Consider the following 26,237-nt stretch of genomic DNA (forward strand, 5'->3'; position numbering starts at 1 on the left):
AGGAGAAGCCCCAACACTCACCTAGGAACGAGGTGACGATCTGCAGACTGACAGCACATCGGGTGGGACAAGCTTGCAAAGAAACACCATGGCAGCCGGTTACAGCACGTTTAGAGCAATCCACAGCCACATGCAGTGAAAAGCTATTTTCTGCAGAGCTGCTGCAGAGCAGAGAGGTGCAGATGAAGGAGCAGCTGACGAGGGAGGCTGAAGCTCTGCCCCCCCGGCTGGAGCTCTGCCGGCTCTTTGCAGCCTCAGAGCAAGTGCTGCTGCCGGATTTCCCAACCAGAAGCACGCCCAGGATCCCAGCACACAGACACTTGGCCTTTAATTACTTTTCAATTACTTGTTGTACCTTCGTTGTGTGAGATTCCTGCTCTGCCTGCAGATGTCAAGAGATTCTTTTCTGAAAGCAGAGCAGGTCGTTCCAACTTGAAAAAAACAGGATTTGTCTTTTGGCAAAGGTGCAAATCGAAGCTCTGCACAGACACTGACCTTTGTCCAGAAAGGCTGAGGAGCAGCCGGGCTCTGCAGATGGGCTGGGCTCCAGCACACCCCCCTGCTCACTCCCCCACATCTCTCCCAGCTGGGAAAATCTGTCCCACAGCCAGAAGGCAAGAGCCCCCTGGGCCAGCTCTCGCCCTGGGCCTTAATGCCGGTTTCTGAGCAGCACCCCTTGGCTCTGGTGACCGGCACCCTCTGAAGCACCGCTCCGAGGTGTTTCATCAGATTGAACCCCCCCAACCCAAATCACCCAGAGAGCAGAAAATATTAAATGCGTCACTTTTTTCACACTTGAAGTAAAAATAAAGGGCTAAAATTCACTTTCCCTGGGCTAACCGGACAGATAAACCCCACAGACACAACAGACCCTTACAGACAGAAAACCCCACCAAGTTCAAGGTAAAAGGACAAGCACAGTCACACATCAGAACAACTGAACAGCCCCAACTGGGACAACAAACCTTTGTTTTGAAAAAAAATTCAGAACCATGAAAAAGTTTGGGGTTTTAGACCCTTTCCCACCACCCCCTTCAGGGAAAGGGGCCCCAGCCCCCTGCACTCACCCACTGCTAGGCCGGAGCCCCCACCACTAGTGCTGGGGCTGCTGGGGCTGGTGCCACCTTGGCAGGAGAAAAATTCAGTCAGCCATCCAGAACATAGCGAGTGTTTTCAAAGGAGGAATTCCCACTTGCTGGGTGAACCAAATCTCTGCATGGAACATCCCTCAGGGGAGACCATCGAGAGCTGGAGGCCTCCTGCCCAGGCCGCCTCCCTGGAGCCCACGGAGCCCTGGCAGAGTGTCGCAGGCAGTAGGCCCTGTGGGGCCAGGGGGACCCCCGGGGGGGCTCCAGCACGGTGTCCCCCCCCCAGCACCTGCCCACACTCCTGCCTGTGCCGTGAGGGGTGACTGGGGACGTGGGGGGATGATTGGGGGTGTGTTATTGGGGTTCTGTGGGAGTTGGGGGGGGTTGGGGTTCTGGGGGGGTTATTTGGGTCCTAGAGGGAGTGTAATGGAGCCGGGGGGGTGGTGGGGGGGGGGTGTCCTGGAGGGTTTGGGAGGGTTATTGGGGTCCTCGGGGAGGTTCTTGAGGGAGATATTGGTGTCTGAGGTGGGGGGATTGGGGCTGTCCTGGAGGGGGTTCTGGTGGAGAATATTGGGGTCTGGAGGAGGGTCTTGGTTCTTGGGGGGTGTTATTGGGGTCATGGGGGAGTTGAGGCCGTTATTAGTGTCCTGGGGGGGGGTGGGGGGGGGGTGGTGAGCGGGGGTGTCTAATGGGCTCCTCGGGGGCGGTTTCTGGGGGAGATATCGGGAGTCCTGAGGGACAGTAGTGGGGTGCAAGAAGCGTCCAGAGGGGGGTTACACGGGTCCTGGGGGGGTCTCCTGGGGTGTCTAATGGCACTTAGGGGAGTCCTGGGGGTGGGCTGGTAGAGTCTTGGGGAGATATCTGGGGTCTTGGGGGTAAAATGGAGAACTGGGGGCCAATAGGATCTGTGGGGAAAAGTAATGATGTTGGGGGGGGAGGGGGGTTGGGGGGCTGAGGGTGTTTGGGTGGGTTGCAGGGGGGATTTGGGATTCCTGTGGGTCCCAGGGGTACCTGTGTCGTCCCCGCCCCCACCCATCACCACCCCCGCCCCGCGGGTGCTGCTGCCCCAGGGGTACCCCGAGAGCGTCAGCCCCGGCCACCTCCAGTACCAGTGCTGGGACGCCGTGGGGGTGGGGGATGGCACCTCCACCATTGCCGGGGCCACACTCACCTGGGTGCTGCAGGGTGAGTTCCCCCGATCCCAAACCCCCTCTTTTCACCCCAAAATGGCCCTTGGTCCCCAGATCCGTGTGTAACCCCCAAACCCCCACTTTTACCCCAAAATTTCTCCATTTGCACCCCAAAGCCATTTTTGACCCCCAAATCAGCCTCAGCACTATCAAATCTCTTATGTTTCATCCTCAAAAACTATCCTGAAACTAAAAACCCCACAGTTTCACTCCAAAATCTGTTCTAGCAACCCCAAAAGCCTTCCAGTTTCACCCTAAAATCTTCCTTGGACACCAGAATCCCCCTGTTTTACCTCAAAATGTTCTAGTTTGACTGCCAAATCTCCCACACTCACCCCAAAATCTCTCTTGGATCCACAGAATCCCACAGTTTGACCCCAGAAATTACTCCAGCACCCCCAAGACCCCCCAGTTTCATCGCAAAATCTCCCAGTTTGACCTCAAAACATCACTGTGTGCAAAATCCCTTTTTCTCCCCCCTGTACCCCAAATTGCCCCATTTCACCCCAAAGCCCCCCATACCTGCAATTGCGCCTTTTCACCCCAAACTCCACCATGGCCCAAATCCCTCAATTTCATCCCCAAACCCATGTTTCCCAAATCTCTCAAAAATTTTCACTCCAAAATTCCTGCCATGCCCCAAATCCTCCAATTTCATCCCAAAACTTTTTTGTCCAAAATCCACCAATGTCACCCAAACACTCCCTTGTCTGTGGGCACTCAGGGAGCTCTGGGGTCTGTAGCACAGTTGGGGTGTCTGTTGAGGTTTTGGCATGCTCCCCACACCCCTGGTGACCGTGTCCCCCCTTTCAGTTCCCCCAGAGCAGGAGAAAGAGGAGCCCTTGCTGGAGGGGACCCCGCTGCGCCTCAGACCCCGCCGTGCCCACGAGCTCTGGGTGGAGCAGCAGCTCTGCTACAAGGAGATCCCCGAGGCCTGCGTGGGCTCCTGCCAGGCCAAACACGCTGTGAATGCCCCCCTGTGTCCCCAAAATCTCAGGGCGTCCCCACCCCTTTTTTGGGGACATCCTGGTGTCGCCAGCTCAACACTCACCCCTGGGGCTGGTGGCCTCTCACCCTCCTCCCACCTTCAGTATCGTATTTATGTGTCCCTGTTGCCTCCCCCCCCATGTCGCCAGCCCCGTGCCACGTCACTTGGGGTGTCCCCTTGTCCCTTGGGGGGACATCCCCATGTGTGTCCCCATCAAGCTCTCCAGAGCATTGCCGCTGACCTTGGTCTCTACCGGATGCTTCCACGTTTCAGCATCTTCATCTGGGAGGGGGTGAGTCCCATGGTTGTCCCCAAAATGTAGGGTGACATGTAGGTGTGTCCCCAAAAGTGGGGTGGCCCTTGTGACACACCCCCACACTTTTGGGGTCTCCCTTTCCCCCAGGTCCATGTCAACATGGGGCAGAACAATCTGGTGCAGCTCATCTACCTCATGGGGATGGTGAAGGCTCTGATGGACAACCCCACCTTTTCCCTGGAGAAATACGTGAGTCTGGGGAACAGAACACCATTCCCCAGAATGTCCTGTCCCCTGGGACCTCTGGGGGATGTCACCAGCCTGTCCTTGTCACCCAGGGCTGCTGTAAATCCCCTTGTGTCCCCCTCCGTGTACTGCCATGTCCCCAGTCTCCACCAGCTCATCCCCATCATCACGACACGTGTTGGGAGCCAACAGCTCCCCCAGTATCTTGATGTGGGGTTGTTCCCATGTCCCCCCCATGTCCCACGGTGTCCCAGTGTGTCGTGACAGCATCAAGCTTCTCTTTGAGCTTCCTGGGGAGGGACTGCAGCCGGGCAAGACCTGTTGGGTTGCTCAGGCTTCTTTGGGGATGCTCTGTGGGACAGGAGGACAATTGCTTTGAGCTGCCAATACTTCTGGAAGGATTACCCACACTTGCCTTCCATCTGGAATACTGCTTGGTGGCACTTGGTATAAAAATAAAAATAGGGTGTGTGTGAATACCTGTGTGCTAGTATACAGTGAATAATCTGCTCCTTTTTGGAGTGAATGGCTTTATAATTAAAAATCTCCATTCAGTGTTACAAAAATGGTTCCCTTAAAGATCCAAGTGCTTGCCAATGGATTCCTGGCTGACAAAATCCCCTCCCAGCTTGCTTAGACATTAAACCCTCTTTCAAGTGCCATTCAGACTATCTAGTGTGATTTCTTCCAGTTAATCATAGTAGTCTAAAGTGTGTATTGTTCTTAAAAACTAGGGTCAGAAGTTCATTGAAACGTCTTCTCTGTCTGGTTTCAATGAGTTAAAGCTGTTGTTGGGTCAGGTGGCGGGTTTCTAAGGCCGTTTTTTCCTCTCTCAGCAGAGATGACCGTGCACATCTCGCCTCCAGGAGCCAGGACGCCGTGTCCGGGTTCCAGCCCGTGCTGTCCCCAGAGCTCGTGACCTCGAGGGGAGCAGGGAGGGCGTCACCCCGCGAGGGGTTGGTGTGTCTCAACAGTCGGTGCTGTGAGGGCTGGGGGGTGGCAGCGGCTGTTGGGGTCGCTCATTTGCACACCCCTGGCCCTGCCCGCTGGGGAATCTCTGGGTCCCTGGGGCAGTTTTTGAAGGGTCCCTCCCAGTTGGGTCGACGGACCCAGCGCAGCCAGGAGATGCGGTTGGAGCTGCCGGGCCTGGCAGAAATCCCTCGGCGCTTGTGATTCAGAAGAGGTAAAATTTGGACCCCAGATCTCCTTGGACGACCTTCAGAAACTGGGGGCTGGGGGGGGGACAGGCTCTCCTTCTCTGCTCCAGTGACTGGTCCCATTGCTCACAGGAAGGGGAAGAGCTTGAACAGGTGAATCTGCCATTACCCTTCTCTGGGGGTTACAGGAGCTGTTCTGGGGGTGAGGGAGGTGTCAGTTCACCAGCTGAGCCAGACTGGGTAGGGCAGAGATGGGCTGTAATGTCTCTGCCCTCAGCGCTGGGTCTGTGGTGCAGCTGGAATCGTCTCTGCCTGCACGAGTGCCCTGGGGACTCTTTTGTTTTAAAGGAGAGAGAATGAATAAACTCAGTGAATCCAGTGCACGGTCTCTCTGACCAAATGCATAAGCAGTTACTTTAAGGGTAAGATAAACAGTTCCTTGAACTCTCTGGTTATACTGACTACCTCCTTGTTGCCTAAAATGGGACCAGGGTTGGCTGGGACGTGGGTGCCCCCGTTAGAGACACCCACGTTGAGGCAGATGAATCCCACCGCAGGCTCCTGTGTTCCTCACCAGGTCTCTGACCACTCTGCTCTTGGCCCTCACTGCAGCTGGGTACAGTCTCTCATTTATTTGTATCTTTTTTTCTCTGTATGTTTTTTTTGTTTGTTTTTTTTTTTAACAGAAAGGTGATTCTTAGACATTCAGTTGCAGAAGTTGCTGCTTGAAGATCATGTGGGGATCTCCAGGTGGGTCTAATTAGATGCCTTTTCCTCTTCTGTTCTTCCCTGATGAGCTCAGGCCCTCTCTGTTTGCCCTTTTTCTGAGGACGGCTGCCCGAGGCTTCTGGCATTGCCCAGGGAGATTCTGCATCTCATTTTGCACCATAAGTTTTGTTATTCGTCAGGAATTAATTTTTTTTAGGACACAAACTACCTAAATTGCACTGAAGTGAAAAGAGAGAACACTGGAATATAATCAAAATATAAAAATTTTGAGCAAAAGATCCTTAAAAAGTTAGGTAAAAATTATGAGCACGGCACTATTTTTTAGTATGTATTTTTACCTAGTTTAGATTTAAAGCCTGCATTTAAACAAATTTAGTGGAATTGATGTGGAAAACATGTTCAAATCACCAAGTATTTCTTTCAAAGGAGAATAAGCAAAGTAGTAGCTACAAAGGGTATTTTGGCTTTATGTTTTGCATTTTTGAACCCAGATCTAAAAGTGGCCTAGAACAACGATCTTTTATTATAATTCTGTGTCACAAATGTTATGATCCATCCCCTTCTAAAACATTGTTGTCCAAGTTGTGTGGTAGAGACGTAGGCGATCAGTGGCTGGGCTGTGGCCTCTCAGGACACGGATCTCCTTTTGCTCAGGAGACTCTCAGGCTGCAGCAAGCGCCCAGATGTCACAGTGAACACGGGGGATCCAAAATGGAAATCAGCAAGATACAGAGTTGGAAAGGGCAAGAAAAAGGCAGAAGCCTGAATCCCGTCTGTCCTAAATAACAAACTGCTCAGCTCCGGGCTGGCCACACAGGCCACCTGCAGTTCAGGGTCTCGGGCACAAACCTGCTGCAGGTCGGTACTTACCTCCTTCCTCGCAAACTGAGAATAAACCCATAAAAGGAGACACCTGTTCCTTAGTTCAGTGAAGGGAAAAGCAACTTCTCCTGAGGTCCGTTTGCCTCTTTTGGAGGACGGGCCCCAGCCCGAAGGAGACGAGTGCCCTGGCAGCAGCTGCCGGGCAGGCTGAGGGGTGCGGGGAGCCTGCTCCCGGGGAAGCTGCTCCACTCTGCGTGGCTCAGTCGCTGTGGGCTGGGCTCTGAAGCCAGCTCCCAGCAGGCACACTGTAACTCCCTGCTCGCTCTCTGACCACTGATGGTCCCGGTACCGCTCCAGATGTGCAGGCAGGGGGACGCCCACCGCTAACGGGAGATTCTCGCCTCAGGACGCCGCAGCCCCGAGCTCCGCCCTGCGCTTGGCCCGTGAGGAGCCGCGGCTCCGCCTGCAAACCCCAGTGGGGGATGCGGGTGTGGGGCGGTGCTGGGTGGGGGAAGCCCGGTGCCAGCCAAAATGCCTGTGGGCAGAGATGCCGGTCTCTTGTGGGCGGTGGGGAGGTGCTCCTGCCCCTGGAAAAGGTGCCTGAGTTCTGGGCGTGAGAAGGGCGCTGGGGTTTAGAGGTCAGGGTTGACACAGAAGTGGAAGATGGCAATAGCCCTCATCTTCAGTAAAAGAATTTCTTTTTGTATATTCAAGGAGTTTATTTGCTCTCCTCTGCTAATCCAGTACGGAATATGAGCCAAAACAAGAAGCCGGTGCTGTACACACTGCACACTCTTAAGTCTTTGTTTTAAAATATGTGTGAGGTCAAGCTAGAACATGCTCTGCAATTTGTATATTTACTGCAGTGAATTTTCTGCTCTTCCTGGCTGTTTCCTGTGGTTTTCAGCTTGCTTTACCTCCACAGAAAGAAATCCTGTGTATATGAAAGAGGCCATTCAGCATCTTCCCTTACGAGGTTTTTTTATGTGCTCTGCTTTTAAATGACAATCTGTATTATTGATGCCAGTGTTTGCAACAGCTTTCTGATTCCCTGTTCAAGTATCCTGAGCCTAATCCAGCTACAAGTGTCGGTGGCTGGGAGAAAGCAAACAGGTCATCACAGCAAATGTTCCCAGCCGAGTCCTGACGTGGCTTCTGCAGCGGGGGGATGGACAAAGGAAGGATGCTTCTGATTCGCTGTGATTTGCAAAGCGTCTCTGAGTTCTAATTTCCATCATGTTTTTACTCTTCCCTTCTTTCCAGGGAGTGAAGCTGATTTCAGCTCTCCAAGAGGCACGTGCGATATTTTAGCGCCTGATGTCCACGTGTCTGCTGCTGGAAGCAAAAGATGATCTTTTCCTCGCAAGTAAGCAAAGCAATTTTTCCGGGGTAGTGCAAGTGCTGCTAGTACAGAGGTAGACTGCTGTGTGAGGTCCTGCAGCTAAGACATACAGTATCAGTACTGTGAGTTTTAAAACTGCTTGGGTAACACTGTGCTCTCAGTCAGCACTTACACTGATGAGAACTGTGACAGGGGAAAGGGGGAAAAAATGCTGTGTTTGAGGAACCAAAAATGTTTTCATCAGGTCTTTTCACCTAAAAACCAATCCCCTCAAGGCACACATTGGACTTGCCCGTCCTTCTGGATCACCCACCAAGTGCACCCAGGTCCTTGAGCAGAAGTAATCCCATGCATGGGTTTACCTTTACCCAATGCAGGAATAACTGAGACTGTCTGCCCCAGCATATTTTTAATGTGCGCCACAGGGACTTTATCCCCATCTACAGTACATAGGAGGTTTGACTGAGCAGGGCCAGCCTGCTTGGCAGATCCTCTGGGATTGACTAACCAGGCGGCTTTTGCTAAACGCACGTCCCAGTGTTTGAAAGTTCCACCCCCCATTGCTCTCAGTGCAGTTTCAGCAACCCATTGTACCACTCCATTTTCCCAGAGGCTGACGCAGGATTGGGGATGTGATACACCCCCTCAGTGCCTGAGTCCCATTATCTGATTCAATCCCTTCTGGGGTGCCATGTGTGGTGGTGCAATTCCTACCCCTCCCTGCCCTCCTTGTTGGGCTGCTTGGTGCCAGGTGTGATTCCATCCACATTCCCCCGAGCCATACACCAATCTATGGAGATAAGGACTGAATAACCTTGAGGAGCCTGGCTCCTGCCCCCCTCTGATTGCTCGGAAAAGGTTATAATGGCCCATCATCTCCTGATGGCCTGGCACCCCTGTGCCTGGGATGTGGTCAGATGGAACAATAACAGGGTTGCATATTATTCAAATTCTTGTGCAACTGCCGGAAGGCACCAGATAGCATTTGACAAAAGTCAATCATCTTGGACCCTATAAACTGCGACCACCAGAGAGGCCCTTTGAGCTCTCCTGGATCGCAGCGGCCTGTGACCAGCATCTCCCCTGAGCTGGGACGCCTCTCAGGTATCGTCTGCTCCAGACGGAAGGCCGGGGCGAAGTCCCCCTGCTCGAGTCTCAATTATCGCCCGTTGAGGAATGCCAAGGCATTGGGAGTATTTGCTCTAAATTCGAGAGGGAAATTTTCTTTGAGCTAGCTTCTATTTCACCTGTTTATTGGTGGGTGTGCGTGTGTGTGGGTACGTACCCTTACCCTTGTTCCTGTGTGCTTGTCCCTTTTGTGTTCATTTTACCGAACCCAAACCCCTTTGTTTCTGTACGTATATGTCTGGTCTGTGTATGTGCATGTACATATGTGTATAAATTAAGGTACCGTTAAGTAAGTTAGAGTGAATCTTGTCATTTTAGAATCTGAATAAGTCGCTTTTCTGTCTGAGTTATTTTGTATTGACAAATAGTTGTTAGTTATTAATAAATCTAGATTATTTTTCTAAATCTTTACCGTGTCAATACTTTCATCCGCGACAAATTGGCGTAGTCAGCAGGATGACAAACAAAATCACCGAATACTTACAAAAACACGGTATCCAACCAAATCCCACCTTCCCAGAGGATTGGGCTTATAATAATTGGCACAACTGGGAAGAGGTAGAAAAACAGTTAACTAATGCCAGAGGCGCAACTAAATTTGGAAAAAATAAAGGTATGATTTGTAAAATTTTGGGAGTGTGCCTGGAAGCTGCCTGTCGTGAACGACAGAAGTTTAATCGTAAAATACAAAATTTACAAAATGAGATTACAGAGCAGAAATCCACCAATCTGCTGTTGTCAATTAAAATAGAGCAGCTGCAAGGGCAACTTAAGGAATCCCAATTGAAACAACAAAAACTGGGGGAACGCGTTGAAATGATGCTAATGCAGTGTCTGACCCCCCCTGATATCGTTCAAATCAGAAAATTGATTGTGTCCCCTGAAGATTGGGATGGTAATATTTGGAGCGATACACATAATGACGACTCAGACAAAAATAATTTTCAACCGCCTGAGTCTCCTCCACTTGCAGTCAGACCAATTATTAAAACAGAAGTAACAACAGGATCTCGGGGTGGTGTGAGAAGCCACATCGGCAAAACAACCCCTTTTGATCCAATTCAAATAGCCAATTTACAAGATCGTTTCGGCCGTAAGCCGGGAGAAACTGAAAATGAATACCTATGGAGAGTGTCTCTAAACGGGGGAGATAGAATTTTACTAGATGGCGATGAAGAAAAACGACAGATTATTTCCCGAACTCACTCCCCATACAATTCTCCTGTTTGGCCAGTCCGTAAACCGGACGGGAGGTGGCGGTTAACAGTCGATTATCGGCGTTTAAATGCTAATACAGCCCCACTGACAGCGGCAGTCCCCAACATTGCAACTTTAACCGCTACACTGCAAGCCCCGCACATCCTTGGATGGCAGTGCTAGATGTAAAAGACATGTTCTTCATGGTCCCCTTAAGGGAAGAAGATAAAGAAAAATTTGCCTTTACGTGGGAAGGTATCCAATACACCTTTAACAGACTCCCACAGGGATACAAACACTCACCCACAACGGCTCATGCTGCACTTGCTGAACTTTCACAGACAGTTTCACTCCCTGAAGAGGTAAAACTGTATCAGTACATAGACGATATTCTAATCGGAGGAACCTCTCCTAACCAGGTGGGGGAGGTGGCAGCAGCAGTTTGGCAAGCACTGCATGAGGCACAAATTGAAATTCCACCTGAAAAATGTCAGGGACCAAGTAAAGAAGTGAAATTCCTGGGCACTTGGTGGGTTGCTGGAAGTGCGGCAATCCCACCAGATACTCTAAATAAAATAGAACAATCAGAAATGCCACAATCTAGAAAAGAATTACAACAGCTAATGGGTACTTTAGGATATTGGAGAAAACATGTACCTGGATTCTCCATCATTGCCTGTCCACTGTATTCACTTTTACGAAAAGGAGAATCATGGAGATGGGACTCAGAACACGAAGAAGCAATTAAAACTCTGCTACTGGAATTAAAAACATATCAATCTCTAGGACCTGTTCATCCTCATGATCCTATTATAGCGGAATGGGGTTTTGCAGAACATGGTACCTACTGTAACTTATTTCAAATGGGCCCCGAGGGGCCAAAGAGACCCTTACTGTTTAGTTCAACTGCATTTAAAGAGACAGAGCAAAGAGATTCAGAGTGGGAAAAGGGTCTTTTGTCTTTAGTCCGTGCAGTTAAACAAGTCGAGAAAATTCGTCAAGAACAAGCTGTTCAGACCAGAGGTCCTTTTAATTTATTGGCCACAATCCTAAAAGGGACTGCTCCCCCAGAGGGAATTGCACAAAAACCTACAGCTAGGAAATGGTGTGCCTATCTAGTGGGCGTGGCAGATGAAATGCAATTAACTGAAGGACACACAAAAGTTTCTAAATTACAAATGCCTGTTAATACTGACCCGCTAGCATTACAACAACCATTTAAACCTTCACCAATTTTAGATGCACCCCCCTTCACTGAAGATTCACCAACAGAGGGTGTCCGGTTTACTGATGCCTCAGCAAAAAGAGTGAATAGTAAATGGCAATATAAAGCTGTTGCATTAGAAATCAAAACAGGCAAACAAGTTATTGAAGAGGGTGAAGGCAGTGCTCAAGTAGGAGAGTTAAGAGCAGTTGTTTTGGCAGCACAAAATGAAGCAAAAACCATTTATGTAGACTCTTATGCTGTCTGGGCAGGTGCCACACAGTGGCTTTGTCAGTGGGAAGCCCTAAACTGGGAGATAAATAAATCACCAATCTGGAGGACTGCAGACTGGCAATTACTATTAACCATGGCCAGAAAAACGCCATTCCAAATAGGATGGGTAAAAGCCCATGCTAATGACAATAAACCAGCTACAAATTGGAACCAAAGGGTGCATGAATTGACAAAAATTAGGAAAATAGGCATTGAAAATTCCTCAGACTCCACATGGTATCGATTAGGAGAATGGTTACATCAAAAATTAGGCCACACAGGTCGAGAAGCACTTTACTTTTCAGCTCAAAGCCGGGGATGGTCCCTCAGTAGAAAAACATGTGAAACCATACTCACTGAGTGTCCCCAGTGTAAATTAAAATTGCAGATGGACCATCCTGCCAAAGCACCACCTTTACACATTAAAGAGGGGAAAACTTTGTGGTCCACTTGGCAAATTGATTACATTGGTCCTTTAAAATCCTCTGCTGGGTACAAATATATTTTAACAGGTGTAGAGATAATATCTGGACTTCTTGCAGCTACCAAGTGCCAAAAGGCTAATGGACAGAATACTATTCGAGGCCTTTCCTCGTGGTTCTCAATTTTACCTGTCCCTGATTCTATCCAGAGCGACAATGGCTCGCACTTTACCAGTAAAGAAGTACAAGAATGGGCAAAGCAAAGAGAAATAAAGTGGGTATTTCATACACCTTATTACCCACAATCTAATGGTATAGTTGAGTGGGCCAATGGACTGCTAAAAAAATATCTTAAACCACATGAAGGACAATGGGACAGCCGTCTTTCTGAGATTATACAGCAGTTAAATGATCGGTATGGTCCCTATGGAAGTCCAATTACTCGAGCCTTCTTAACACCTTCATCAGAAAAAACCCTGAACAATGAGCACACCTGGTCCTCAATGAAAGCAGGACAGCCTGTGGTGGCAAAAATCCCATCTGTAGGAACAATACCAGTAACCCTGGTCAAGCCACGAGGATTTCTAGCATGGGATGCTATTGATGATAATGGAATAAAACATAAAATCAGTACTAGATGGATTTATCCAGCATCCTAAGGGATAGCCTGCAGTGCTAAGGCTTGGACAATAGGCCCAAGTCCGAGCTGATCTGTAGATGAATTCTGTATATTTTATAACTGATAACCAACATGCTAACAGGTATTATAAACCACCTAACCTGATGTAAAGGGTGGAAGTGCTGAAGCCTGAGCAACAGGCCCTGAACCAAAACTGTTAACTTAAGATGTAATTCTTAATGATGCATGCATAGAGGATGTCTTGAATGTATCTTTCCTTCCCTTTGTATGTGAATAGAGCAGCAGAGTCATGGAGGCAGGTGTCTGTCACAGAGACCTGATGTGAGACCTTGCACATAATCCCACCAGATGAGCAGAGAAACTCCTTTGGCTTCTTCCTTGAGCCCTGGCCAGGCTCTGGGGGGAACCTGATGTGAGATTGAAACCAGATGTTTCCGCTTGGGTGTACCAAGGCTGGACCCGCTCACAGTGACTTTGGCAGCCTCACCTATGGGTGGACGCACCACGTAGGACTTCCCATTTGCAGGGAAAGGCTCCCCACATCCTCACTGTGACGGGGGCTACCAGCAACTGCGGATCTGGATGATAGTAAAGTATGCAAGTGGTGATGGATCTTTCTTAATCACTATTCTCTCCCTGGCAGTAGCGATTTGATGCATTACCCTGTATGTTCCTAATTGTTTAAGTGCACTATTCTGTCTCATGGTATATTTTCTATGTTATTATATTATTATTATTTTTATATTATTATTATTATTATGAGTAGGTACACCTACTTTTTCACTCTGGGGTCCAAGTCTAATTGATATCCCTAATCAACAAAACATAACCTGTTCAGTCTTTCCCCCCCCCCAGTTCTCTTTTCTTTCCTTTTCAGAAATAACCAACTCCACCAACGACATCGTGGAAACAAACACCACATCCAGCAAGCCTATCAGCAGCACTGTGGAACAACCCTCATCTTCAATATAAGAACCTCTGCAGCATTGCGCCGACCCATTTACATACTATGTGCACAGAAAACTGGACAAAAACTCTTATCATGGTCCAGCATGATATAGAAGAAATACATCAGGTGCTAACAAGAGTCAAAAGGGATGGAGAACATCGGTGGTGGGAAAGCTTATTTGGATGGTCACCAACCACAACAAGACTGTTTAATTCCAAGACTGTTTAATTCCATGTTCTACCCGGTCATGATTTTCTTAGTTCTAATTTTAGTATGTTTACTGCTCATAATTGTGTTGTATATTAAGGTTTGGAGAATGGTTAAACAAATTGCTCAGTTACAAAAGTATCCCCGTGTGTATACTATCCCAAAATAATTTTTTTTTTTGAAGCTAATCAAACACAAAATTTCCTTCAATTATAAATAGATTATGGCATCCTCAGTTTATAGGCATAGAGGCAAGAGGCAACCACACTGCCACTCTATGGACAAGATAAATTGACTTTAGTCACGGGGTGGATTGTGGTGGTGCAATTCCTACCCCTCCCTGCCCTCCTTGTTGGGCTGCTTGGTGCCAGGTGTGATTCCATCCACATTCCCCCGAGCCATACACCAATCTATGGAGATAAGGACTGAATAACCTTGAGGAGCCTGGCTCCTGCCCCCCTCTGATTGCTCGGAAAAGGTTATAATGGCCCATCATCTCCTGATGGCCTGGCACACCTGTGCCTGGGATGTGGTCAGATGGAACAATAACAGGGTTGCATATTATTCAAATTCTTGTGCAACTGCCGGAAGGCACCAGATAGCATTTGACAAAAGTCAATCATCTTGGACCCTATAAACTGCGACCACCAGAGAGGCCCTTTGAGCTCTCCTGGATCGCAGCGGCCTGTGACCAGCATCTCCCCTGAGCTGGGACGCCTCTCAGGTATCGTCTGCTCCAGACGGAAGGCCGGGGCGAAGTCCCCCTGCTCGAGTCTCAATTATCGCCCGTTGAGGAATGCCAAGGCATTGGGAGTATTTGCTCTAAATTCGAGAGGGAAATTTTCTTTGAGCTAGCTTCTATTTCACCTGTTTATTGGTGGGTGTGCGTGTGTGTGGGTACGTACCCTTACCCTTGTTCCTGTGTGCTTGTCCCTTTTGTGTTCATTTTACCGAACCCAAACCCCTTTGCTTCTGTACGTATATGTCTGGTCTGTGTATGCGCATGTACATATGTGTATAAATTAAGGTACCGTTAAGTAAGTTAGAGTGAATCTTGTCATTTTAGAATCTGAATAAGTCGCTTTTCTGAGTTATTTTGTATTGACAAATAGTTGTTAGTTATTAATAAATCTAGATTATTTTTCTAAATCTTTACCGTGTCAATACTTTCATCCGCGACACCATGTCACCACAAGACTTGCTTCTCAAGACCTAAAATATTGTTCCAGGCAGTGGCATGGGACATGGCCTAAGTTTCCAAGCAGCCGGTGGCCGCTTCCACCATTGTAAGCACACAGTGTTTGCTGTGCCGAGTTTGTGGGAGCGTGATAGAATCAACCTGCCAGGCCTCCCCATATTTATATTTTAACCATTGTCCCCTGTACCAAAGGGGCTTTAACCGTTTGGTTCCTTGATGGCTAGAAACAGAACACAACACTGATTTTCCTTTTTGTTTGCTGTCAGGCCTGCCAAACCCCCAGCCAACAGCGGGAGACACTTCAACCCCTCCTGCCCCCCAGATGGGCTCTGGCCTCCTCTCCCACCCAGGGGCCTCACCCCCCCCCCCTTTCCTGGGGCACGGGTGCTACCTGGGCATAGAATAAATCACATCACAGAACTGAAATAGTTATTAAAAAACACCCCACATCCACACCACCACCAAAGCAGAAACAAATAAACCCCCCACAAAACCCCCCAAAAATAAACTCCGTTCTTTCCCCTGTTTTCTTCCCTCCTTCCCCACCTTTCACTGCACTTAGCTAACAGATGTATTTGATGAATCCTGTGCTGGCTCTGGGTCTAAACACAAGTGAAGGCTATTTTTCTTGAGGGCCATTTGACAGAGAAAGTTGCGGGTGAAAAAAAAACCCATGCTCTTGCCAAAGCTTCGCCCCGCTCGCTCCCCCCCCCGCCCCCCCAGCTCCCCTCGGCCCATGCTGAGGATGGCAGGAGAATTACACAAGACAGAGCTCTCAAACAGAACGTCTGGAGGCTTTTATCACATTGCTGTTGGAAGTCTGCCAAAACCACTCCAAAACTGCAGGAAAATAGCCCGAGGATACATCTTCCTCTTCCTGTTCTACGAGCACAGCTGTAATAAAACTTCCCTGCACTTTTACAGAACCTTTAAGGATAATCAGTAGATGCATGTTTCCACTTACTGTTGTGAATACTTATTTTCAGAATATTTTCGGTAACTCAAGAACAACAGAACCAAAACAAGGCCAGTTCCGAGCCCTATGACCACTTCTTCAATCCTTTGCCTTGCTTTTTTTGCCATGTTTTACAAAATTAGGTTCTTTTTATTCTAGATCTATGCTTTTAGGGCTTTTACTGCAATTGCTTGAAGAAAAAAAAAGCTACAAAAATTCTGTCACATTCTTTTCTTTCTTAAAAATGCTCCAATATTCAAAGGTATCGCGTTGACAACTAGCTTGATATGAAGTAACGACACAGGTCTCCCAGCAACCATCACCTAACATGCATGAGAAAAGTCCCTGAGCCAAGGTGCTCTGTTCAGCAGGTACTGAGAGCAGATGCCAGCAGAGATGACAAACCCCACAGGCTCACCTCCACCCACAGAGACAAAGCAGGAGCATCAGCCCATTTTACACTGGTCACCCAAAAGCTGACGGGTGGTGCCAGCCTCGAGCTGCTGTTGATGAGACTTTAACCCACTGGATATCCCCCAGCCCCACAGCCCAGCCCCACGGCCGGCTGACGGCAGCGCTGGCCGGGCTCTGGCCGCGCGGCAGCTCACGGTCAGCGTGCGGATCCTACCGACATCTGCCTTTCCCTCATTCTTACCTTGAGAAGCCAAGAACCTGCGAAAATGCACTTGAGGAAAAGGCAACTTAACAGACACAGCTCTAAACTGAATGACTGTGGGAAAAGTAACTCGGAAATAGATTCCAGTAAGGGGATTACAAACCACTCTCCGCTGCATTCCGAGCGCTCTCCATCTCAACCCCGGCTGCGTGTGCTTGCAGCTGTAATGCAGGGACGGGCAGATGCCCGCGGTACAAACATTCACACCAGGGTAATTCAGGCTCCATCAAACCCAGGCCCTGCTCTGCGAAGGCCCGGCCGGTGCTGCACAGAGAAGGGGCTCGTGGGAAGGGGCCGCATCTCCCGGCTTGTCCCTGCAGCACAGGGCAGAGCCTTACACACCGTGCTCACACGGCCTCAGAGAGATTTTAAACCTTCCACCAGGGAGCAAACACCCGTTAAACAACTCCGAACAACGGGCTAAACTGAACACACACCTCTAGGGTATGATCACCCAGTTAGACTTTATTAAATATGCCACTCGTCGACTTCTTCTGTAAGCAATATCTGTACTGGTACATAGTAACAGTAAGCGGAGCATTCCAAATTCTTATTGACAGATAATCTACAATGAAATGAAAACACTACGCCATCTTACAAATTGCAGGACTCTTATTAAAAAAAAGCCTCACTGAAAAAAAAGATGTAAATTTTTCAAAACTCTACTATTTCCAAACAAAAGCAGAAAAAAAAGCTTGCACACTTTTCACCCTCCCTGCCAGCCCGTGCTTTCTGCTTTTAGAGTTGCCAGGCAGAATCAGTGAGACCCAAGTAATTCTGCCATGCACTTTTTTCCCTGGGTTTCTTCTAAATTTCCCAAGTAGCTCTAGCACGTTTTTAATATTTCTGAGTAAATATATCTATATTGAGGGCAACAAGCTGCACATACAACTGCTTGAACTTCACACTTGCAGATGCAAGTGTCTGCGGATGAGTGAGCACAAGAGACTGTCGCTCCCTGGTCTGTCTCCACAGACTGGCATAACATCAGGAGCAGTCTGTACGACCAATGCATTTCAAAGCCAAAAGGTGATTATTTGCACAAAATACCTCTTCTCGAGAAAATACTAGTGGTTTAAATCTGAAGACAGAAAGGACTGATAATCTGCCTTCACTTATATTAATATATTAATTTTTTCCACCCTAAAATAATTGGCTTCCAAATAACAGATGAAAATATCCTTAAAACTCTTTGTCAAAAAAACCCAACCAGATTCCATCCCAGTGTTCTGCAAAAACATCACTGCGACCCAACCCCACAGCCTGTTTCATCATCCGATCCAGCAGATTATGGTCCCAAGTGATTTAAAAGACACAATTGCATATTCATTACAACTGACAAGGTTCTTTTTGCCCCCTTGTCATAATAAATATTTTCAAGCATGTACCACAACGGTGTATTTCAGGATCCCATCTGGAATGAGATGTTCAAAGGCATCTGCAGCTTGTTACTGTCAATGACGTTACACCGAGAAATCCTGAAAGAACCATCACACAGTAACTGCAAGACTTGCTGATGGTCACCAGTGTTTTATGGAAACGTTTTGCTAAAGTGAAAAGACTTAGGGTCATAATACTGAATTTTGGGTGGTTCTCCATCATATAATGCAAATAAATATAATTAAGTTGGTTAGAGGAGTTCCACCATATCTGACTTAAGAGTATACTATGAATCCAGCTTCCCTAAGCTCCTCCTGTGAAGAACAGTGGGCTCCATCAGGGAGCAATTCAGGGCAGGGATCCAATGTACATGTTCTGAACTGCTTTACAGAGAAGCCTCCCTGTCTGCACCGACCACAGAGGAAAAATAGACTTCTAACACAAGAACCCCAGTTCTGTGACTGAAGTTAGAGAATGTGGATGCTCCTTCCCCTCAGAAATGGGGATCTCTAAAATCAAAACACATTCTGAAATACGACTACTTATCCCTTTACTGGTGAAACTGAAGACACATGTTGGAAAGCTGCGCCTCTACGTCACACCTCACCTTCCCTGAGGAAGAAACCAACCGGTGTCAGCAGGCGGCATCCCCCTCCTGATAACCAGTACCAGCGGGATCCGCCACCACGGCGGGTACCCGGCTCTGCCTGCGACACCGAGTAACTCACAGCACTGGTTCACTCGCTCACTTGGGAGCCAGTGTTACTGATTTTATTATCAACTGAAATTAAATTATGTTTAATTTTAATGTAAGTATAGAATTAAGGGATATTTTAGTAAAAATCATTTGACATCTATTGTATTTTGAATCTAGCAACCAATTGCTACTCTAAAATCCCCTGTACAGCCCCGTACCAAGGCCGAAGGGATTGGTCATAATTGTTTAGTAAGAACGGTTAGAACCTAGGTAACAAAACATGAGGTGATTTGTAATCTGATTTATAATACATGTATAGGACTAGAAGAATGCAAGTAGTTGTCAAGTACCAGGATTAATGAGAACCGAGGGAAGTAACCGTAACAGCTTGCAGGTACCTGCCAAGAAAACTGTGTCCTTAAGCAGAAGGTAATTCCGGCAGGGGGAGATCGCGACCACCAACTCATGGACCACCTACTCACATTACACCCCAGACCCATTTCTGGACATTTCTAACCTTTACTGCGCAGAATCGGAAATGGGAGGAGAATATGTTAATGATTTCTTAGAAATTGTATGCTTATGTATGAAGACTTAATGAATATGTATGAGTAAGTTCTATATAAGATGTATGACCCTGGTGCCTGGTACGTGTTGTTGGTGAGAGCACTCCCCTACACGTCCGGCCGTCAATAAAGAAGTGTCTGCTTATCTACATCAAATTGGTGTTGATAAGTTATTTTTATCCCGGATTTCAGTGACACCAGGACGGCAGCGGTCACATTAAACCCAGCTTTCTCCTCCAAGCATGTAACCCAGAACAAGTTCCCTACTACGGACACGCGTCTCTCACCAGTTCACATCAGCAGAAATGCCATTCTCGCCCTTTCTCAGGCTTTCTTCCTGCAGGTGAACTCGTACAGCATGACAGTTTTCACTGTTCACGTGCCAGGTTGGGTCCCAGTGTGGCAACCATGCAGTGATTTTAACCTCTGAGCGGGTTAGAAGAGAATCCTCCAGCCCCTGAGCCATCAATATCACTCCCAGGGGATGATGAGCACATTTCATGGAAAGCTCAGTCACCATCCTCACCAAATCCCAACCGCCCTGCTGACAGGAGCCTCCTGCACAACTGCAGCCAAGACACTGGACTTGTTCTGCTTTACTGGAAAAGCTTTGGCATAAACAAAGAGCACACCATCCCCTATCCCAACAGTTCACACAAGTTCTACTTTCTATTTATCCAACATTAATCCCACAGCTGCAATAGTAAAAGGCGTTTCTGATGTAGGAACCCCCTCAGAGCTCTGTTCCACCAGCACTACACACCCCCACACCTGCGCTCTGTTCTTGCCAGGGCCATGCGATACTCGGGTTAAAGCAGCTTCACTCTTCTGCCGGGATGAACTGGCCTCCCTTCCTGAGGGGGCATAAGGAACTCGAAAACGTTTACAATTTTTTAAAAGTTGTGGGTTTTTTTAATCGGTATTTCCAACAAGTTTTCACAAATGGAAGAGAATAAAAGTGCAAACGTTTATGTTACTGGAGGACTGATGTGTACCAGTGCAGCCACCCCCAAAACTAAGCGTCCCTGCTGCCTTCTGTGCCTCTAACCCAAGCGGTCAGATTTAAAAGCTCTGCGATTTCAAAGACCTAGGTAAAAATCCTTGCTGAAACCCTGGTTTCTGTGTATTGCTCCTGACATTTCACAATGCCTCCAGACAACTACATACCGCCCCAGAGATCAGTCACAGCTACCCAGGGAGTCACTCCCTGTGTCCCACAGCAGACTGCTGGGCCAGTTCCCGTGACCAGAATCACCGCCACCTCCAGCACGAAAAAGGAGTGAGACATTCAATCAGATGAGAGGATTGCTTTTTGCTCTGCACACTGAGGTTGAGAAGGGGGAGGGAATCCCCATTATTGGCAGGTTTAAGTAATCTGTACAGCCCTAGCTTCCCTCACTACTTTTTTTTTGTGACTACAGGATCTAAAAAGGTAGAATAATGGGGGGGGTGGGGGGGGTGGGGGGGTGGACGACACACACCCCCTAAATTCGGCTACGATCCTCTACCAAATTTTCTGTAAAATGAAACAAACAAAAAAGCCCACCTATGCTCCATATCCACAAAGTGCCTCCTTGAGGACTTCAGGCAGGCAAGGATTAAAAACACAGCCAGATCTTCAGGTGTGTAAATGGATACAGCCTGTGGGCTTAAACAAATCGATTCTCATCAGTCCAACACCCTGAGGGAGTGCTCCACCCTGCACTTTTAGAAGACGGAATAGGAAAATAACCCTGGGGGAGAGAGGAAGACTATTCAAAAAAAAAAAAAAAACAAACCCCAACAAAACACTACCACAAAAAAGAAACCACAGAAAACCACACACAAAAAAAAAAAAAAAAGAAAAAAAAAAAGAATAATTACTCAGGCTTTTTCCTTACTTAAACTACGAGCCCCAGATCTAACAAGGCCTAGTTACCTACAGACCTGCATGCTGCAGTTAGTTCATGTTAATGTCTGAGCAGCTCTCCGCAGCCAGGACACACACAAAACTCTTCGAGGCTGACTCTTTGATGCTGATGACAGAGCGAGCTCCCCAGGCAGCTCTTCTCTCAGCCAGAGACCGGACCGGAGTCTCTCTCCTCCGATTCTCAAAACTTACCAAAACTTAATAATTCCGTTTTAAGACTTCCCGTCCTTTGACAGATACTGCAAAAGCAACCGACAAATTCAGAAATACCTGGTGCAGATCAATACACACACACTCCAGCAGGACTGTAGGTAGCCAGTATTGTTTCCACGGGAAATCAGCACAAGCCGTTTCCACCGTGTTGTGTTTCCATCCCTCCACAGGGCAGGTTTCAGGTAAAAGCAGCGGGCTTTGCAGGAAACAGTCACGTTTCGTTGCCGTACAATGAAAAAGCGATACTAGAGTCTTCAGCCACAGCCCGTGTGAGTTCACATGACCCCGGCGATACCCTCTGCCCTGCAGCGCGGGGAGAACGAGGCAACAGCTCCGAGTGCGAGTGACCCCGTGTGAGTAGTGACCGGCTACAGAGGTTCGATACAACCGCGTGTAAAACACACGGCTGCACCGCCCGTAACCCCGGTGTTAACGGCCCTGCCGAAACACGGGAGAGGGAGGGGGAGAGGGAGGGAGGGAGGCGAGGAAAAACCCGAAAAGCATCTCAGCTCCTCCCCTGCAGCTCCCAGGAGCGGGGCGTCTGCCGCGGTAACGGCTCCCCCGCGGTGCCCCCCCAGCGCCGCGGCCCCGGGGGACACCCGCGGGCACCGAGCCCCCCCCCCCCCGCCCGCCGCCCCCCCGCGCCGGCCGCCCTCGCTCGTCCCCACCGCTACCGGAGCGCGGCCCCCGGGGACCGGCGCGGAGCCGTGGCACCGGGAGCGCCCCGGCGCGACCCCCGCCGCCTCCCCTCAGCGCCCGGGAGCCGAGGCGGCCCCCCCCGCCCGGGCTCCTCCAGCACTGGCTCCGCTCGGTGCCCGCCGGCGGCGGACGGGGACGGGCCGGGAACACGCGGCGCCGCCGCCCCCAACGGGGGTGTGTGTGTGTGTCGGTGTTTCTGCCCGGCGCGGGGGGATGATCCGTCCGCAGCGGCGCCGCCCCGGCCCGTCCGTCCGCCGGTCCGTCCGTCCGGCACGGTGCGGCCGGGCGTGTGTCCGCGTGTCCGTCCCGTGTCTGTCCGTGCCCGCGCGTGTCCCGTCCCCACTTCCCCGCCCTCCGCGGGGGGATGGAGGGCAGGGACGGCGCTGCTAAATGTCAGGAACCGAGTTCCTCGTTCCATTCAGAAGGAAAAGGTAAAGCAGGAATAACCCTGCTCTCTGCAACTAACAAGGAACAGGATCGAGTTTTCAGACTTTTTTCTTGCTACAGGAGCCTTCCCGCATCACGTACCAAAGTGAACTCTCTCCCTCAGTCAGGACATCATTTGAGTAAACCGAGTGACACTTCACGAGTGACAGGCTGCAGATCCGTGCCCCGTCCCCTCAATCACAAAAAGTAACCCGCATCCCTCAATGAGCTGCAGAAACACGCTGGCTTGGCAGAGTTCAGTCTCCACAGGAACAAAGCATGTTCTTCATCCAGTCACACGGTCGCTCATCCTGAGACTGAAGGACCCAAAGAAATGTTCAGTGTGAGGCTTATACAGAGAAATGCAGGTCAGAATGGAGCCGGTCCGAGTTTTGAAGAATTTTGAGCAAAACCCACTTCCACAAAATACAGCTACAGCTTCACAGCAACAGTGAGGTTCTGCTGAAATCCTGAGCGGGAATCGCGTGAAGGTGCAGGAGCAGTTGTGTCTGCGCCACATTCGGTGGGAAAGTGTCAGGGAACCGAATGCTTATAAAGACATCTGTACAAAAGCTGAGCTCTCCACAAGTGAGCTCACCACACCTAATGATATCTAACTGTAACTCCGTCCGTCTGTCCAACACATTCACCAGACTGTTGTGTGAAATGTAAGTGGCATGTGCCAGCCCAGGGCTCCAGGAGAGGAGGCACCAAGTCACAGGCTCTCACCTGTGTGGCCAAACAGATACTCAAAGACATGCTGAGATGCATCTGCTTCCACATTAATGTCGATTATGCCTAGTTTCACACTTAGTCATGGAACAGAGAGCATTTCCTTTATTCAAACATCTCATTTTAAAGTCAGAGACTAGAATATTTTTGGAAAATATTAGAGATGGACAGTCATTGACACCCGTGTTGCGATTCTGATTAAAGTTCACGCTATGCAGCTAGTGGCTGGAAATCTAGTCTGCTTAATGAATGTATTGGGCTTTGGCTAAAGGACGTTTATTACTTCATTACATACTCTGGTATTACACAGTATTATTGTTGTGAGCATCACAAACACCCATGATGCGCAGCTGTATCACAGTCAGTGTGAGAAAAAAAATCAGTGCACGTCCCCAAACAGAGAAACACTCAGTGTGGCCTCACGCCCTGAGTATTTGAGCAGGCTCATATTTCGGCTCAGCTCCCTGAAGCACTTACACCTTCCTAGGGAACGACAGGTATTTCTTTGATTCCTCTCCTACCCATTTGCAGGTCAAATTACCGTTGTGTTTCCATCACATTCACTGCGATTCCATGTAAGATTTAAGCTGTTGATGCATGCGACTTGCGGACTTGTGATCCCTTTTGAAAACTTACTATATAAATGAGCCAGAGCTTTGAATTGAAAACTGACTTGAAGTCTTGAAAACATCAAGGTACTTAACTGTGAATCACGCCATATGATTGTTTTGCCAATTATTAGGCCTTGCATAAAGGACACAGCCAGCATAAAGATGAACCAATAGCCAAATTGCATTTGATACAAAAGGATCAGTACGTGGGTGAGCGCTGGGGGTACAGACAAGTCAGATTATACATAACTGACATCAATCCCACTGACCCCAACAATGACACTGCACGACCAACAATGGGTGCAATAAATGGTTGTCCTGGTTCAGCTGGGATAGGGTCAAGTCTCCCCAGCAGAGAGAGAGGGGGAAGGGATCTCCAGCCGGGTTATTCATACCATGCTGGCGTCAGGTCCAGGGGCGGAGCCTTTTTACTTTCGCTTTGGGTTTTGGGGGTTGCCATACATGCGGCGGACTTGCTCCCTGACCATTTGCGGTATTTCTCTGTATATCTTTTGTCTTGTTCACTGTTCTTGCTGTTTACTGTTGTTATCATTGCCACTGTTGTTGTTCAGATTGTTTTATCACACTGTTGTATTAAATTTCTTCTTATTTCAGCCCGGGGTCTGTGCTTAACTTCCAGCCCGACCGGCTGAGGGTGGGGGAAGGGCAACAGCAACGTGCTCTCCGTTCCCGGCAAGGCTTAAACCTGCACATTTATAATTGGCGCCCAATGTGGGGCACGACCCTGACCAGAGTGCGTTAGAGCAATCTGTTGGGTGTAATCTTTCTGTTTGTATTTGTGTTTGTTTGATAAGAAAATGTTTGCAATGCTGGCCCACTTGCTTGCGTGGTGGGGCTGGATTAATCCTTATATCCAGTGTATAATCCCAGTGGTGGCGTTTGTTATCGGTGGAAAATGTGTAAAGGGTCTTATGTTGTTATACGGGCTATTGAATGCTTATAATGCCTTTGTATCGCTGTGCGTGGGGGCAGGCCGGTACCTGTTTGCCGTCTGGGCTCTTGTTAGGGGTCTCACCCCCTCTGTGGGTGAGCCAGGGGAAGAGATCCTCTCGGCTTTGGGGAGATTCAATTATTCACGGAGCCTGCAGGGCAGTGTGATTGTGGCACAGTGCCTGCTGAATGTCTGCCTGATTTCGGTTTTGGCCATATGGTATTTCTCTAACAATAGCCGTGCCCGGAAACCTGCCCCGAGTTCAGATAATAGTGAGTGGCAAGGGGTGTGGGAAAAGATGGGCAGAGGCTTGAGTCGGTGGGCACCCCCAGTGCTTTGGAACTTCACTCCTGAGCAAATGCAAAGCCCTGAGAAGCTGATGGAGTGCTTAGAAAGGGTGTGCTACCAAACTGGCAAAACCCAGGAGACACAAATCACTGCAATGTGTTGGGGACTTGCCCATGCATACCGTGTCCTCTTTAATACTACCCGCTGCCCTCCAGGGGAAGAAAAGGCCACACAAACAATATCTGAACCGGGGGCACAGGCAGAGCCAGTCTCAGTCACCTCCACCAGCACAGCGACTGAGCCAGAGAGCCAGCCAGTGCCAGTGTCAGTCGCCCCAATACAGAAAACCAAATATACCAGAAAGTCAGTTCTCAGAGTGAGGGATGAGGATGAGCCAGGCCCATCAGGGGAACAGGAGGAAGGACCAGAGGTGACTGTCCGATCTCTGTCCCCGACTGAGCTGCGAGATATGCAGAGAGATTTCGGCCGCCTGGGAGGCGAGCAGATTTGCACCTGGCTGCTCCGATGCTGGGACAATGGAGCCGGTGCTTTTGAGATGGAGGGGAGAGAGGCCAGGCAGCTGGGATCTTTGGCCAAGGATGCTGGCACTGATAGGGAAATAGGGAAGCAGGCTCAAACCCTCAGCCTTTGGAAGCGACTCCTGCTCAGTGTAAGGGAGAGGCACCCCTACAAGGATGATCTCCTATGTCAGCTAGGCAAACGGACCAGCACTGAGAAAGGCATCCAGAACCTCAGGGAACTGGCTGTGTTTGAGATGATCTATGGTGATCTGAATAATGAGCAGTCACCCATGGACCCAGATCAGGCCCCTTGCACACACCTGATGTGGCGAAAGTTCCTGAAGAGCGCACCAGAAGCGCACTCAAAAGCATTGGCAATAGTGTCCTGGTGGACAGACACCCAGACTCTAACAGTGGATAGAGTGGTTGGCAAGCTCCGGCAATATGAGGGAAATCTCCCCTCATCTCAGCATTCCTGGGTCTCAGCTGTGGAGGAACTGTCTCAGAGGCTCCAGAAAGTGGAAGAGGACATGTCCTACGTTCCACCTGCACGGACTAATGTCTCAGCCATTAGAA

The sequence above is a fragment of the Athene noctua genome, chromosome 27, assembly GCF_965140245.1.
Source record: "Athene noctua chromosome 27, bAthNoc1.hap1.1, whole genome shotgun sequence".
NCBI lineage: Eukaryota > Metazoa > Chordata > Aves > Strigiformes > Strigidae > Athene > Athene noctua.